The sequence below is a fragment of the Triticum dicoccoides genome, chromosome 5B (genome assembly GCF_002162155.2).
Source record: "Triticum dicoccoides isolate Atlit2015 ecotype Zavitan chromosome 5B, WEW_v2.0, whole genome shotgun sequence".
NCBI classification, from domain to species: domain Eukaryota; kingdom Viridiplantae; phylum Streptophyta; class Magnoliopsida; order Poales; family Poaceae; genus Triticum; species Triticum dicoccoides.
Window position 1 is genome coordinate 13318025 of NC_041389.1, and position 690 is coordinate 13318714.

Here is a 690-nt window from a genome sequence, read left to right on the forward strand (position 1 = left end):
ACAAATTGCAAAAGCCAAGACTTGAAATCTAGTCCTTAGACTATAATACCATGTTAAGCTTTGCACTAGATAACGCAACCAAAAGTTTGAACTGATGAAAAAGGCTAGACAATCCACATATACACTTTTCATTGCGTTGGCTAGTGCATGAAGCTTAACATAGTATCAGATTCGACGGTGTTGACTTCACGTCATGGCATTCACAATTTACCCAAAAATTATTGTTGCCCCCTCTTTGTCCACGTATAGGCCCCTTGAGCCTTAGCTCTTAGTCTATTCAGAGAATGGGTGTTGAAGTGTATATGTGGATTGGATAGCCCTTTTTATCACTTCAGACTTTTGCTTGTGTTGGCTATTGCATGAAGCTGGACAAAGTGCACCCGGAGCCTCTAGGCAGTCTATCAATTAACAACGCTCCACCAAGATTACCATATGGAAGTAGCCTTGGAAGAATGTAGAGATGGTGTGTGGTGCTCCAAGGGATCTCGTTTGTGATGATGATGACATAGTGAATTTAGCTAGGTTCATGCCCCTAGAATGTTAATAGCCTTATGTCCCTTCTACACATATTTATTGGTAATTAGACAGAATTACAATGGTGTTTTCGTGTTTACTTAGCTAGATTATGGGTATCTTCTCCCGCATGACATCACTTCTCCGGTGGGTTTGTATTCTACTTTATACTAGTGA